We start from the raw sequence: 16245 nt of genomic DNA on the forward strand, positions 1-16245 counted from the left end.
TGTATCAGCTGGGATGGAGCTGGATGGAGCAGGACACAGGGCCATGATTTACTGTGTCATACATTAATAGTATCAAATTATGGCTCTGTGGTTATTGGGGTATATGGTGGAGTGTGTTTTACTCCTAGCAATAAATGTAGTGTTTGCCTTGGGATGTCAATCAATAAACTATCTGCCTTAATTGGTATCGATTCATTCATTCATTCATTGTAACCCTGCACAATGAAAAGCAGCACTCCTGGATTGCCACGGCCCCTGCAGCAACAGAGCTCTTGCCAAATCCATTTTGCACAGCAAAACTCAGGGTCTGAGATGGGGACAAACCTCTGTGAGCCCCCCAGTGACTCCAGCTCTCCCCAGGGACACGGAGGGGCTGCCCTCCATCACTTCTGATGGCCATGGACGGGGCACTCCTGCTCAGTTCTGCCTCTTCCATGGTCTGCTGCTGCATGGGAAGAGAAAACCCCTCTCCTTTCTTCCTGCCTCAGCTGAGCAGTGGAGAACAGAGCTTTCCCTAAGTGGAGGTGTAAATGTGGATACCCCGTGGGTTCCCAGGCATGTTTGATGCTCAGCAGTGCAGTGATTTGCTTAATGATGGTGACAGAAGCTGCTCTGAACCCTGCACTGCACGCAGGGCTGGGTGGCAGGGGCAGTGCTGGGGGGCTCAGGGTCTCTCCCAAAAGGACACCTGGAGTCTGCTGTGCTGTCTGCACAAAGCCAGCAGGTTTCATGCTACTTTTGGCTCAGTGGGATGCTGCCACTGGAACAATATCTCCTCTCTTTTACCTGGGAGGAGGCAAAACACTCGAGTCAAAAGATTAACTCTGACACAGCTCAGAAGCTGCTCCAGAGGGGAAGAAGGGATGCATCCAGCCTGGAGAGCACAGGCTCAGGATGGGGTGAGGGCTGGTTGCTCCACTGATGGCTTGCTTTCTTTTAAGTTAAAAAATGATGACTGAAAAGCAGGAACTGTAAAAATCAGTGGAAAGATAACAGGGGCAATACCCAGTATGAAAACAGTGAAAGAAAAGATGGCAGTGGGGGGAGGGAGAATGATTTATTTATTCATTATAACTAAACCCTATGGAAACCATTCTGTTTTTTGCTAATTCCATACTTTAAACAGTGCTCAGGATACCAGGCAGTCCCTGAACTTCTGGCATGATACAGAAAGAGGAACCACTTTTCCTGCCTCACCAGTACCCTCAGTCATGGCTTTGTGCTTTGTTCTGGGGATGCCTCTCCCAGACAGAAATGTGTGTGCTGGCAATTAGAGTTAGCACAGACAATTACACTTCTGGGGTTTCTCTCTCGTCTCACCTCATCTGAGCAAGTCAATTAATCTCCCTGCATCCCAGCTTCCCTGCCTGTGAAACAGATAATCATGTGGGCACCACCCAGCATGGCTTAATCGAAGTGCTGGCATCTCCCCTGGCCACAGGGGTGCCGTGGATCCTTTCTCTGGAGCAGGTAAAACGCTGCTGTCTGTCTGGCCATCACACCTGCCAAAGCCCCAGCAGCTTCTGCCCACCCCTGGCATTTGCTGGGTCACCTCCCAGCATCTCCTGGCTCTGAGCCACAGTGGGAGACCCTGCTGAAAATAGCAGTGCTGGCACTTCTGCTCTGGATGCTGCAGCTCATCTCTTTGTCTCTTTTAAAGAGATGATTTTACTGACGTTTCTTTCAGGGGGAAAGAAAAAATGAGGGAGGGAGAGGAAGAAACCGTTCAATTAGGGATGAAAATAGCGGCTCCATTAGGTGGGCACTCCTGGATCAGGCAGGAGGGAGCTCAACTGCAAAGTCCTCGTGTTGGGAGTGCAAAAATTGCCAGTCTGTGACAGTGTTCACAGGGGTTTTCAGATTGGGGAAGAGATGGAGATCTGACTCCATGTTTCAGAAGACTTGATTTATTATTCTATAATATATATTACAGTAAAACTATGCTAAAAGAATAGAAGAAAAGGTTTCATCAGAAGGCTAGCTAAGAATAGAATAGCTAAGAATGATAACAGAAGCTTCTGTCTTGGACAGAGTGTCCAAGCCAGCTGACTGTGATTGGCCATTAATTAGAAACAACCACATGAGCCCAATCCCAGATCCACCTGTTGCATTCCACAGCAGCAGATACCCATTGGTTGCATTTTGTTCCTGAGGCTCCTCAGCTTCTCAGGAGGAAAAATCCTAAAGAAATGATTTTTCATGAAAGTTTTCTGCGACAGCAGTGTGATGTGAGAAGAGCAAGGCCACCAGGGGAAACAGCCCCAGAGTGATGATGGGGCTTGCCCAGGGTGGTGCACCACAGGCAGGAGCCATGTGCATCTCTGCTGGGAGGACAGAGCACCCCAGACCCCAAACCTCTCCAGCATCTCCCCCACCCACAGTTATTCCTCACAGCACTGCAGAGCATTACTCCGAGCCTCTTGTGCAGTGAAAAGTGACCCAATTATGTCCCAGGATGGAAATTTACCAATGAAACAACTTTTCTACAGAGGAAATTGCTGCAGATGTGTCATATCTCCTCAGGAGGAGGTGTCATTAGTGCTAAATGTGCTGGTGGCCCTGGCAATGGAGACACTGATCTGTTTGGAGTGGGATGGACAAACTGTACCTGATTTCACTTTTGCTACCAGACAGTGGCTGTTAATTATTTCAGCCACTAATTCTGTGTATCACACTATAACCCACGACCCAGAGGGGAAATGTTTTGTACCCCATTACCATATCCCTTGCATCAACTAATGACTCCAAAGAAAAACATGTTTAAATTAATAGTAATTTCTATTTGTGCTTTGTGACAACTCTCTTTCCAGCATACAGTCCTTGCACACTCCCTATTTTTATGCAGAAAAGGTACTGTGTTAAAGCTTGGAAAGCTTTTTATTGGGTATTTTTGGTATGCAATGAGTGCTTTTCTGGAATTAGTCCATCTTATGCCCACTTGGATTTTTAAGGAGAGACTAAGTGGCTCTGACATGAGTAGAGGAGGATGAGCAAATGGAAGAAAGCATAATTGGAGTAGATGAACTTTTCAAAAGTCAAAGAGGACTGTAAGAAGAACCACTCTAGAGTTTGGAAAATCCTCACATTTCCCAACAGCACCATACTCCAAGAAAAAGGCTTGGTCTGCAGCTAGTGATGGGTACACAAGCAGCACATGGCAGCTGTGTCAGGCTGAAACCCTTCTCTGGAAAATCCTTTGTGTTCTCAGTAAACATCTCCTTCCACACAATGCATCAGCCATCCTCCCAAGATTTGAAATTTTCATTGGAAAGCCACAGTTTTGCTTATGCAAATGAATTTTTTCTCGTAATTTGTGGTTTAGGGGTGGGGAAAGGTTGATTTACTCTAAAGTAATAATAAAAGCCACCCAAATTCCACCTCTTCTCATTTTTTCATCCAGTTCCTGTTAGACTGTGCTCATCCATATTAAAGCACAATAGGAAAGGGTTCTTTTGGGTGGGGTTTGGCTTTTTTACAATGCAACCCTAAAACAGCATTTGGAAATCAGGCACTGACATGTCTCAATGGGTGCACTGAGCCTTCAGAACAATTTCTGTAACAGGCAGACAGGTGAGAGGGAGAAACCACAGGAGGATTCACACGTCTCATAAAAGGCAAGAACCAACCTGAGAGCTCACATGGTGCTGAAACAGATGGCTTTCTGAGAGGTAATCTGTTTTCTCAATTTGGTGCTGTGGAAGGCACATAAACATTTCCTAAGGAGAAGATGACTCCTTGTCTTTTGATAAAAGGCACCTGCCCTCCATGCAGCCATCACATGAACAAGGACAAAGAGAGAGAAAAATGAAAAACTTAAAAAAAAAAAATTAAAAAAAATTATCATGTTGTGTTTTTCAAGTCTTTGTTGGAAAAAGGATGTAGAGAGGGTGAATATTCCTAATTATTATCTGAGCAGCATTCACAGACAGTAGCTTTGGGGAAGCCTGTGGCGGGTTAAGAGAGCACATCAGCAAACGCACACAAATGAGAAGGTACCTGCTCAAAGGAAAACAATGCATAAAACATCCTGCTTATGCAAATGTATGATGATGGCATTACCAGGTGCTGATTAGAAAATAAATCTGATTTGCTTAGGGCCCTTTTTATCAACAATCCACTGTTTTTTAAAAGGTGTCTGGTGGCTGTAACCTTGGCTCATTCCTCCGTATTTGGCTGTCCCCTGAGGTGAGGTCCAGACATTTGGAAATCAGCAGAGGAAGGAAGGCTCCTGCTCTCAGGGTGTCCTGCAAGTGAGGCTCCAGGCATGGCTGATGAACAGGCCAGGGTGGTTTTTGTGCTTGCCACAGGGGAAATGGCTCTTTATGCATCCTGTAATCTGTTCCTGCTCCTAAGGATGCTCACACACACATCAATTCCTCTCCAGCCTCCCTCTGTGCACCTAGTCATGCAGCAGAGGGATAAATACTGAAACAACTTATAGAGCAGGTTGGTTAAAAGTTCACTTCTTGCTGTGTTTACAAAGGTTAAAACTTTCCTGTTTTCACAGCAGGGGCAGAGACATCAGGCCATGGCAGGAGCACTCCATCTGTACGGGCTGCTGTGCTCCCGGACACCAAAGAGCAGCACTGTCTCCTTTGATGGCAATCTTTGCTAGCAAGATTTTTCTGATAAACACTGGCCATTAGCACATCCTGCAAGTGCCTTTTCTAAACCCATCTCTTCTTGGCATCCATCACCTGCAGGGACTGGTTCCTAGCTCCACAAATTGGCACAGGATCACATTAACAGATGGCCTCGAGTACACGCATGCCAGGACTCATTATGCACCTCTTTTTTTCTTATTTTTTAAGAGCTGTGTATGGACTCTGTCCAAGTATGTGGCAACATCTCTCACATCTGGGGTCATGGTGATAGCTCCTTTCTTGTATAACAAAGGTGTGTCTCGTGTGTGATGTGCTCCACAGTCCTCACTCACACTCGAAGGGAGGGAAGCATCTGTCTGGTTGGAGCAAACAGCTGTGCATTCTTTTTGGGTAGCCTGGAGTGAGCTGCTGGCAGCCAACACAAAATGCAGCTGCTGGGACCCATCCAGGCCTCAGTACACTCCCAGCCTCAGTAGATCCTCCCAGCCAAAGAAAACCTCAAATGCTCCCTCAGCTGATATTCCTGTGGCACAGGGAACACAGGGCACGGAGTAGGAATTTTCTGGCAAACAGCAGCAGGTGGCCAGCAAAGCCCAAGGAAAGGGCAAATGGAGCCTGGAGTCTCCTTCCTTGGTGATACTCAAAAGCTGTATGGACACAATCCTGAGTAAAGTGCTCTCAGGGATCCTGCTTGAGCAGGGAGGGTGGACCAGGTGACCTCCAAGTCTCTTCCAGCTTTACCCATCCTGTGGATTTGTGATTTTACTGCTCAGGGCTCATTTCTGAGGCTGCCTCCACAGCATAGCTGGTCAGGGAACTTCTTAGAGGTGACAGTTAAAAGACAGAGATACCACAGCCACATCCTGATCCAACAAACTCTGCTTTTGAAGCTTTTACCTTAATTTGCATAACCTCAGGTCTGTGTTATTTACCTGATGGAGAAAGACTCATCCCTTTGTCTTCCTGAAGATCATCACGACTCTGCTGACTCCCCTTTGTGTCAGCCTCAATTTTTTTTTTTCCTTGGGAAAAATATGTTGTGCACTGATCTGTCAGTCACTTCTTCAGAGATATGGAATCTATAAAAAAGAAAAGCCTGGTTTAAAATGACATGTCACACTAAACTGCCTCATTACGTCCAAAGTGAGATGAAATGCATTCTCTCTACATATTATTTTTCCCCTACTTCTCAGTATTATTCTTCATTCATGGGAATGGTGTTTAGCCAGGAAGATTATAGACTGGTCATAACCAAAGAAAAGGAGAGAAAGATTTACTCCAATCATGTCAAAGGGACCTCAGTGAGCATTAACTGATAAAGCATGCACAGGTCTCAGCACCCCCTCACAGCCCGCCTGTGAATTTATCCAGCTTGATAAATGGGAGCAGTTTACAGAGCAGGCAGGAATTGATACAGGAGAGGTTTCTATCTGGAATGCTCTGTATAAATTACTGGATGCTTATCTGTGAGTAATTCCCTTGCATATGCTAACTGTCCAGACACTTAGAGCCCATGGCAAAGACATTAGATAACCTTCGATTCACAATTGCTGGGGGCAATCTTCAAGCTAAATAAATAGTTCATCTCCTTCAGACCCAAATGATAGATCTGTTTCCTAGCACCACAAAGACTGGTCTAGAAATGGATACTTCAGCTACAATTTTTGAGCTGTCCTTCCTTTTTATTTCTGTGCTTGCAATTTGTGTCTGCACTTTATGTAATTTAGCAGCCTGCTACTCCTGCCTTGCCTATTTTATCCATCAGGTCTCTAATGCCTCCATCCAGGTGTCTGTCAGGTAGATGGACAGTTAAAAATATGATTTTTAATCTTTCTCTTTTTTGCCATACACATTCTATTGTGGCCACAAACCACCCCAAGCACCTTCCTTTATTTGCCTGCTTGGCAATTTTGCCCACAGCTCTTCCTTGCTACAAACTTATGTGCTGAGCTGAAAAGGAATTATTTTTCTACTGAGCTTTGCAGTCTTAAGATCAGAATTCATCTGAGTAAAAAGTGAGGCCAGGATCCAGGCAGGGTGAAAATCAAGCAGTCAGTACATAAAGACAAGAGCACTTTCAGCACTCAGACAGGTGAGTGACAAATATCATCCTTTTCTGATAGAACTCCCCCAGCCCACCCTAATACAGACATTGCATGGTGTTTGTTTGGCATCAGCTCAATTTATAGCTCTATTTTCTAGAAATAAAATCACTGTCTCTGCCTGAAAGTCAGAGCAGAATTTTTTCCCCCTAAAGGAATTGCACTGGCGCTCTCAGCCCATCGTGCAGCCCGGTGCCAACCAAGTGCAAATGAACCAGGGGGAGGAAGTTCATGGCACAGAGAGGAAAATCCAGGCTGCTGAGAGGCTGCAGGCAGGAGATCTAAGCCAGATGGGTGGGAGCTGCTACTTCTCCATCAAGAGCAAAGCCAGGGATTCCCATCCTGTTGTGATCCAGCTCCTGAGCCATGGAAACTTTCTGCCTCTCTGTGAGGGTGAGCTGGAGCAGTGACCAGCACGTGGCAAACACCACAGTGTGCTGGGAGATGAGACACATGGAGCTGCTGTCCCTGCCTGGAGAGACACAGCCCTCCAGGGAGGACAAGCACGAGGCTCAGGGGTCCCAGCTGCTGCCTTTGCTTTAAATCTGCTGCTACTAACTTAAACAAGAGTTTAAGCTGAGCTGCACTAACTTAAACAAGATGGTCTGCACAAGCCTCCTCACCACAGCCATGAAACAAACTGGAAATTATTAAAACCTTAAGACACTCTTCACCCAGCAGTATTCTTTGCTCTAACTTTTGCTGCCTAACAAGCTGTGCTGGGAAGTGCAGTTTCCCTTGGCAGTTTTCAGTGAAGCTGGCTCTGTCTGTGTGCTGGGTTTGTATTTCTCAGCTCTGGAAGAGGTGCTGATCCCATGCCTCATTCTTGCCAGTGCCAGGCTCCCTTGCAGAAAGCTGTGCACAGATCCTTCCACAGGGGAATACTTCATTAATCTAGTGCTGACAGTCCTTCTCACTGTTTTTTTTGATGGTCAAACACATCATTTTTGCTCCTGAGAGACGTTGCCTGCAATCCTGCGGGGCACGGCTGCATCACACAGCCCCAGCAGGGCCAGAGGGTCTGGAGCTCAGTCTGTACCTGTGGGGAGGGGAGCAGTGCTTCCCAACACCAGCAGGGACCTCGTGCAGGTGCAGAGACAGAGCTTGTCTTTTGGCAATCTTGTCTTTTGACAATCTTCTTCCACCCTCTGTGTTTAACAGCTAGTGACAGCCCATGGCTGCTGCTCAGAGCCCCTGTGGGAGTGCTGTGAGCTGTGCCACCACCTCAGGCCTGGCTGCCCTCCCTCTCACAGCCAAAGTTAACCCATCTTTGTCTCAATTTTCCATGTGGAAGCAGCACTCAGCAGCTGCCCACATCTGCAAGGCACAACCAAAAGTCCACACCCCCAGCCAGGGGCATCCCAGCCCCAGAATGGGGGCATCCCAGGATTTTACATGGAGGCAAAACAACTCTCTCATTTTCCATGGAATCCCTGGTATTTCACAAGCTTTTTTTTGGCTGCCACTGCCCATTGAGCTGATGATGTTGGAGAAGTGTCAGAACTGAATCCAAGCTCAGCACGTGCAGAGATGGCCCAGATTGTTTCTCCCCACATTCTTTCTGGTCAGTCACACTGCTGCTCACATTTACCTATGCACACAGACCTCTCACATCCTTCAGAGGTTCCCTGCTGTTGTGATGGCAATTGAAGACCTGAGCTCTTCCCCCTGACTCCAGCTGTGAGCAAAGGCACAGCTGGGATGGCCATTGGGGGAGCTCAGCCCTCTTGCCCACCACTTCTTGCTTCTAAGAACATGAAGGCAGATTTTACACCACAATTACTTTTTTTCATAAAATGCTGACATCATTGATTATTAAAGGTCAGGGAGAGGAAGAAATATCTCTGCATTTGCCTCTTCAGCTGAAATCTGGGAGCTGCTGCCCATCTGCCAGGGTAGTGCTGGAGATAAGCCCAAACTCCAAACTCAGCAGCAAGCCACAACTCCTCTAGATCTGGCCAGAGCAAATAACATCTCCTGCCACTGCTACATGCCTGTGATTTGGGTCAAATAAACCTTTTGCTGCATGCTTGCAACAATTTGCACAAATCTCTTTAGATCCAGGGTCCAACAAGTGCTCTGTGCAGAAGGGAAGTGGACGCAAGTTTCTTTCTCTGCCTCAGCAGAAACATTTCCATTTCCATCTCACAGGAGAGAAAATCTAGATGCTATTTTTTTCCTCCTCACAGCTTGTTGCAACAAGGACTCTCCCTACTACCTTTCCCAGAGGGGAGAAGAGTTGCCTTCATTTCTAAATTTAGATTTAATGAGTGCAAAATGAATAAGGCAGCAGGGGAACCTAATCTGGTTAGCAGAGCAGCAGCAGAAAGCACAAGATGCCTGAGTACAGGGCTGGGTTGTCATTTCCTGTGCTGAATCCACAGGAGCATTGCTTTTGTGGATAAACAGTTGGGTATGAATTCAGCAGGCAGTCCTCAGTGCTGGTGATGAGAGCAGAGCTGGATTTGGCCCTGGGCAAACACACCTTCCTGCTGATCTCGCTGCTGGGATGCTGAGGATGAAGGGAGAGGTGGCCCAGCTGGAATGTACAGAGTTCTGTGCAAAGGCACCCCTGGCACAGCTTGCAGAGGCACTTGGCTCCTCACAGGCACCTCTGGCTGGCCCTGCCTTCATCCCCTCTCAGCTCTGGGAGGGCCTGGGGTGCCTCTCTCCTCCCCTCCTGGAGCTCTGCTCATTCCCCACTTCAAAGCAAAATTATTTCCTGCATTCACTCAACTCCAAGATCCCCAAAAAACCTCTATCAACACACCTTAGTTTTGCTCCAGACCTGATTCTGCAAGTCCCTACTGATGCCCTTCACTCCTGACTTGAATGATCCATCTCATCCTTCCCATCCCTCACAGCCCAAAGGGACAGTGCTGCTGAGCTCAGCTCCCCTGCTCTTCAAAATATTAAATGGGTAGGATGCCCTGACTCTTGCAGATGAGGTTCTCAGAAAATCAGGTTTCCTCCAAGAACCCAAACATTACAATCCTAAATTTCTTCTTAGGGAGTAGCTCCATGGGGGAAAAGAAAAAAAAATTGCCACCAATATAACCAAAGTAGCTTCACTGCCCAAAAGAATAAAGAAGAACGTGTACACAGAGATAAAATATTCAGATTCCACTGCAGGGCATTTTAAGGCAAAATTAGCACCTGGCATTTGTCAGAAATGGCAGAGGATGGCTCATGATGTTAAGTGATCAAAGCACTTGCTTTGGTCTCATGTGAAAGCTGAAACTATCTTCAGAAACCACAAATTCTGCTAATCCTGTGCTGATGCTGCCACTTTCTGTGGTGTCCTGGGGCTTCCTTGGAGGTCTTGTGGACCAGAGACACATAAAGGATGCACAGACTGAATTTCAAAAGCATCTCTGCTCCCACAATTTCCAGTGAAGTCGTCTGAGGAGACTGCAATGCTCCAATCCTTTCCTAATTAGATCAGCAGTCTCATCACCCCCTGAGAGAGCTTGGTGAATCCTCTGGCTTTTAAAGGAATTCTGCATCAAAAGCAGAGATCCAACAAATTGGAGCCTTCTCAAACACAGAAAGAAATGTAAGGAAAATAAAGAGCTTCCTCCATCACAATTCTGAATAATGACAGCTGGAGAAATAACACTTGTTTGTAAATAACCCATGACCCTTTTCATCCAAAGGGATCATGGTAGCAAATAAATCAATGCTTTTCTCAAGACATAGAGGGCATTAATAACATGCTTGGGCAGTTTTCTCACTTGAATTTTAACTTTTTCAAGGCTGTGACCGCACATTCCCAGAAGAAGAAATAGATAATGTTATCTTTAATTTCTCACTAATTTACAATGGGCTTATTTTCAGGGGATGGAGCAGATATAATTAATTTTTATACACACTTTATTTCAGGGGATGAATGCAAACAGAGAGCACCATCAATTACTCAATCAAGCATGGAGGCAGCAAATCAGCTGGGTATGAGCAACCAGGGTCAATTATCCCCCTGTATAAGATATTTCTGCAGTATATAAATTAATACAAAAGGCTGGATTTGTGTTTCAGCGCTCTCACATTGCCTGGTGTCACACAGACATTGAAGGTTTATTTGTCATTGTTGGGATGAGGGTTAATTTGTACAAATGGGTGTAAAGATGACCCTGGATCTGTGTCTTGTAGCATTTGCAGGGTGAGCTAATAGGACAAGGGAAAGGTATCCAGAAAAGGGAATTGTTATTTTCCCATTTTAGGGGTGAAGAGTGAGGGTGTGAGGAAACAAGGCTCAGTGGAAGTGTGTAAGGGACTGAGAGGTGACTCCTGTGCTCCAGCCACACTTGTGTCTTCCCAAAAAGATCTCCAGCTCAGAAATCCAGTGAGCAGCTGGGGTATGCAGCAGTGTCCTCCCCACCTCCATAAAATGAACGGGATTGGAGATGCTCAGAGATAACAGAGGGCACCAGGGAGCCCAACCCTCACATCTCTAAACCCCATGGGTGAGATCTGCACAAGCCAAAATGAGCAAACAACAGGGAAGTGTTTGTGAGGATTTATATAAATGGTGCTCAAGTGTTTTCCTTGGGGATATTCCTGCCCTTTGCCACGAATCTTCATACAAATGATACTTTTGTGTGCAAGACCAAGTGTACAAAGGAAAATGCTCAGAAATATGCATTTGAGTTTCACTACAAAGAAATCTTTGTGGTGTACAAAAGTTTCAGTACCTCAGAGAGTGAATTGAAGAAATACAATCTAAGTGATACATTTTGCAAACCAGAAAATAGCAACAAAAGGCTGGCAAACAGCCAGGTGCCATAGAAATGAACTCGAGGACTGAGATACATCACAGACTGTGTTTGAATAAGCAACATTGTCATAAAAAACAAGCCTGTTCTTTCATGAATAATACAGGACCAAGGGACAGGTCTGAATTTGTCATGTAAATTATTTACTGTAACTATGAAATGGCCACCTGTCTGGACTTGTTGCAGCATTTGAAACACAGCCCATTCAATAAAAATAGGAAAAATTGATTAAGAGGAAGAGGAACTTCTTTGGTCCTGCAGAGTGGGATGGAGACCTGTCTGCCAAAGCCAGTCTGACCCAAAGCTGATGAGAGAGCAGCTCTTAAAAGCACAGCACCTTCAGACCCAGCTGTTAAAGATGGGATAAAATCTGCACTGTAACAAGTCTAAAAGGTATTTCTCTGGGTTCTGGCTACACCTGCCCCAGCCTGTTCCCACCACCTCACCTGAGGCAGCTCCTCCATGGTGACAAGCAGCTCTGTGCAGCCTGAGCTCAGCTGCTCAGGATTCCAGTGTGGCCTTTTGTTTCTTGGTTTCATTATTTTTCTTTTTTTTTTTTTTTTTTTTAACCTGTTGCTCTATAAAGTGCATCCAAAACCATCCCAGCAGATCAATAATGAACAAGAGTTACTTCAGCAAGGCACTCGGCATTCTTGTTTAAATAACCTCTTTCACTCCTCAATTGCCTTGTTTTTCTCAGGGTTGTCATAGAGAGGAAGATATTGATGAGATGGTGCCGTGTGAGGCAGCATGGATGAGAGCAAAGTCATTTACTCTGCTCTCTAAAGCATTTATTTTTGACCTATTTATGTAGTGTGTGTAGCTACAAGTGTCCCTCTGCTCCTGCGTGTCAGTTTGGCCATTGGGAAGAGCACAGACATGGTTAATGCTGCACTGCCTGGGACTAGAGGAGTGTCTGTCATGTTTAATACATCCTGAGAAAGCAGACACCTTGGAGCAGGCAAAGTCAATAGGTTGTTTAGTTATACAGAGCTTCCAGAAGGCAAAAAAACCTCATTTTCACCTCTCTACAGAAAGGAAAGGTCTCAGGTGTCTGTGTCTTAGATCTTAAGAATGTCCCATCAAAACACAGGCTGCTGCAGAGGTTGTTACCTTTTAAGAGAAATGTTTTACTGAAATCAGCAAGGTCTCTGCTCTCTCCTATGAGAAAGGAGATGAATGAAAGCAGGCAGTAGGTTCTAAGACTGCTTTCCCCAGAAATAACCCAAAACTTTTCTTCCTGGTGCATTGCACTTGTTTGCACTTGACTAGAAAGCTGGAGAAGCACTAAAAGGTGCAGGATGGCAGGCCAGGCTGTCTCTGAGTTTTAGCCATCAAAAGGCTCCTTCAGCAGCAGTAGCTGTATGAAAAGTCCCAGGCAGAATGTATGATGTGGATCAAGAGCTACTTACAAACTTCTGCAAGTTCTTTGTTGAAGACTTTCCTCTGGGTGTTTTTTCCCTGCCCTTGCTGAAACACACAGCTCTATTTCCAGCCCCCACAACCCTTGTCCTCTTCAGGTCTCCCTCTGCTCACACTGGCAGGCAGCACTGCCAGCAGAGGAGTTTTGACTGCAGCAGTATATTAACCAAACATCCTAATTAACTGATTCGCCCTTTTATTGTCTCACATCTCTGCCATCACCGGGCCTGCTGTGCTCTAACAATGCTTTAAAAAGTCTAACTTGGTGTTTGTCCCCTGGCTTTTAAACACCCTGGCATTCCCATCTGCAGCTCTGTGTGGAGATACACATGCAAAAACAAACAAAAAAACCCATGCTTCTTGCAGACTCCTTCACCTTCTCCTGCATGCAGCCCCCAAATGTGGTTGCCCTGCACGTTTCTAAAGCTTTAACCCAAGCTATGACCACATAAACACAGCTCCAGAGGTACCAGGTAGCAAACACCAGCAATGGCAGCAAGAGAGCAGAGAAAGGAGGGAACCAGCTGGGAAAGGGAACCAGCTCAAATAATATTTTCTGAAAGGTGATCCTAAATGTTATTAACCTGATTCTCCTCTGCCGTCAAAACTACACCAAGGGATCTCCGGTTCAATGAGATTCAGACCATGAAAGACCAACAAAATCCTTTCTGTTAACAAGCCCATAAACTAATGGCACTTGAAAAACTCAGCACACCAGGCTTTATGACCCGCAGTGAAACAGATTAGGAGTAATAGAAAGGCAAAGAGAGCCCCCTAAAACCTTATCTTTAGCTACAAAGAGTGTTCTTGTGCTGAGCAGGTTTTGGTTTGCAGCTCAGCACCCTCTTCTGCATCTCCAGAGGCATTTATGGTCCAGCAGCATGTTTCCACAATGCTGGAAAAGAAATAAAAAGTAAGTCAAACAGCTCTGTGTCATTTCAACAAAGGCTGGGTTATGTTCTGGCTTCTTACAGAAATCTAGATGTCTCTCAAGCTGCTCTGCTCCTTTCAGACACATTTGGAAGATGTGTGGGGGTGTTAGCACTGGATGAGTGCTGATTTCTGTGGGGAATTTGTACATGTCCTGAATGGAGAACATGTTTTGTATACACCCAAGGCTTGCAGGAAAAGGTCTCCAGGATTTCAGGTGAAAGCATTCCTAATTAATCCAAGGGTGGCTCCAGCATGCTCTAAGGGTTGCCACAAAAACATCATCATATCAGTCATTCATATCATTGCCTCAGCAGTCCCTTTCCTCCTGCACATGAAGGGAGGGTTGGAGAGGCAAGTTTAGTTCCAGAAACCACCTGTAAGACAGAAACTCAGGAGGAGGGTCTACTTCATCCCAAGCAGTTCTTAGGCTCCTGGATTTCTGCACTCATTTGCTGGCAGCAGCCTGAGGATCCCTTTGCTCTGCAGCCTTTGGGGCACATTCACTCCTCACTGCCATCCTGAGAGTAAGATAAAAATCTCCATCCCCTTTGCTCTCCTGCCTCTCAGCAGAAATTTTCCTAACCTGCTGCATAATGAGACCATTTTTATTCTTTCTGGCCATCTCCTAAAGGTGAAAATGGGCCCTCTGCTGAGCTTCCCAGGCTCAAGACTTCTAATGAAAGCCTCAAACTCCTTTATTTGAGGCCAGTGAGGTGACTAATGGACTGAACAGCCTGAGAGGTGGAGGAAAGGCCCTGCAGAAGAGCAGAGGCAGCCACAAGGTCCTTGTGCTGAGCTAATGCTCCTGACAGCCAGCCAGCCCCACGGACCTCAGGCAGGGAGCAAACCCCCTGAGCTGCTCTTTGTCTCCCCAAGCAGTTCTTTCACACCTACAAGGGCCAGTAAAAACACCCCATTGCTACAGCTGCCCTTCAGATTTATGCATTTGCACTCCCAAAATAAGGAGTCTCCTACTGAGAGCTCCAAAAAATACAGGCTGGGGCTCTGCAAGCTCCTGAACGTGGAGCTCCCAGGCTGAGGATGAGCCCTGCCCAAGCATCTTCCCCTGCCAGGGAGGGAAGATGCAAATTTGCAAAAGAGCAGACAAAAAGCCAATTTTAAAACCAACGCTGGCCTCGAGCTAACAGGAAAAAAAGATGCACCATTAGCTTTGATTTTTAAGTAGTTATTCTCTCAAAGGCTGGATCAATGGAAAAAGGAAGCTGAGCAATGGATAAACCTTTAATTGCTCAGAAGGAGGATTCATCCTCACACTGCCTGGCCAGAGCTTGGTGGCTGTGTGCTCCTGCATTCCCTCACAGCAGCTGTGCCTGCTCCCATGTCCCAGGCCACCACCAGGCTCTCAAAGTATTTTTCTGGTGGGGTCTGAATTGGAAAAAGGCATCTGTGAAAAGTTCCAGAAGGTTTATGTGCACTTGTGTCTCAAAATAGAACAAAACACTGAATTTCAGACTTTCCACAGAAGTGTAATGTTAAGCAGAAAATATTGCCTGAAGGCAATCAAAACATTTCATTTTGATAAAAGCCCAAATACTCCAATTTATTTTATATGCTGAAAAAAAGTCAAGCTACAGTTTCCCAAAGAAAACTCTAAATGCTCCAATTTCAACAAGATACTGCGAGCTCATCAGCTTTTGTTTGAATGAGATAGCACTGAAACGGAGATATTCCCACAAAAAGTCATAATTTGGAGGAAATTACATTTTTTTCCCCCTCACAGGGAATATTCTGACTGGCTGTATGCAGCAGTTTGGTTTTGCATTTTGCCTGCAGAGCCAAAGGCATTTGTGTGGAAGGACACCTATTTATCACAGGAGTGACAGGAAAACAGAAATGAGATAAACACCCAACTTTGCCCTGCCATGAACATGGGATCTGTCCCTCTTGTCTGCCTGGCTGAGAAAGGCTCTGCAAAGAAGGTTTGTGGTAGAGAGTCACTATTCTGATGCTGTGTTTTATCCTTCCAACATTCCCAGTTTCAGAGCACCAGAGTGCTCTCTGCAGTCACACACAGCCTGGGCTGCTCCCAGCACAGGGAACAACACAAAAGAAAACCAAACCAGGCTCTCCCAAACCCTCCAGAACACTCAGCCAGCTCAGGAGTGCACAGATCATCTAAAGGATGCTTCAGGAGCTGAGCAGAGCTGGGGCAGAGCTAAAACCTTCTGCCTGGAACATCACAACCTTCTCCACTTGGAGCTCCCCAGAGTTCATCACCAGGCACTGTGGGAATCCACAAAATTAAAGGATTTTGGGAAAGCTGCAAAAGGCAGGCCTCAGATACAGCAGAACTGTGATTAGAGCTAAGCAGCAGCCATGAGATTGGTCAGCAGAAAAATTATTTAAAAAGTAGAAAAGCAAAGACAAATAGAACAATGGTCTGTGTATTAA

Source organism: Agelaius phoeniceus, chromosome 13 (assembly GCF_051311805.1).
Source record: "Agelaius phoeniceus isolate bAgePho1 chromosome 13, bAgePho1.hap1, whole genome shotgun sequence".
NCBI lineage: Eukaryota > Metazoa > Chordata > Aves > Passeriformes > Icteridae > Agelaius > Agelaius phoeniceus.